Source organism: Varanus komodoensis, unplaced genomic scaffold, assembly GCF_004798865.1.
Source record: "Varanus komodoensis strain SLA01 unplaced genomic scaffold, ASM479886v1 scaffold84, whole genome shotgun sequence".
Classification (NCBI taxonomy): domain Eukaryota; kingdom Metazoa; phylum Chordata; class Lepidosauria; order Squamata; family Varanidae; genus Varanus; species Varanus komodoensis.
The window spans coordinates 1,470,624-1,471,251 of NW_025336531.1; the positions used below are offsets into that span (position 1 = coordinate 1,470,624).

General features: G+C 52.5%; 1 protein-coding gene across 6 annotated transcripts in view; it reads right to left on the reverse strand.

Annotated features, from left to right (window-relative positions):
- Positions 1–628, reverse strand: part of RPTOR (regulatory associated protein of MTOR complex 1) — a 405,549-nt gene that overhangs the window by 263,022 nt on the left and 141,899 nt on the right. The window lies entirely within an intron of this gene.

The following is a 628-nucleotide window of genomic DNA, read 5'->3' on the forward strand; positions in this document are numbered from 1 at the left end:
CTTGCACTTGGGGCATAGGAATAGGTGTCATAAGTACAGGTTAGGGGACAAGTGCCTGGAGAGCAGCACTTGTGAAGTACTGGTTGACTACAGGCTAAACATGAGTCAGCAGTGTGATGCAGTGGTAAAGAGGGCGAACGCCACCCTTGGTTGCATAGCCAGAAGTGTGACTTCTAGATCGAGAGAGGTATTACTACTACTCTACACAACTCTAGTGCGCCCGCAACTGGAGTATTGTGCTCAGTTTTGGGCCCCTCATTACAGAAAGGATATAGTCAGGTTAGAATCAGTGTAGCGTAGGGCCACAAGGTTGCTGGCAGGTTTGCAGGGATGGGCATGAGGCGAGACTGAGGGAAATGGGTCTCTTCAGCCTGGAGAAGAGGAGACTCAGAGGGGATCTGTTGGCGACATACAGGTATGTGAGGAGATGTCACACAGAGATGGGTAGAGACCTGTTCTCCCCTGTAGAGGAAGGCAAGACGCGCTCCAACGGAGCAAAGCTCAGGGAACCCAGGTTCCATTTAGATGCCAGGAAGCACTTCCTGACAGTCAGGACCCCAAGGGTGTGGAATGGGCTTCCACGGGAGGTCGTTGAGGCCCCATCAGTGCGGGTGTTCAAAGATAGGCT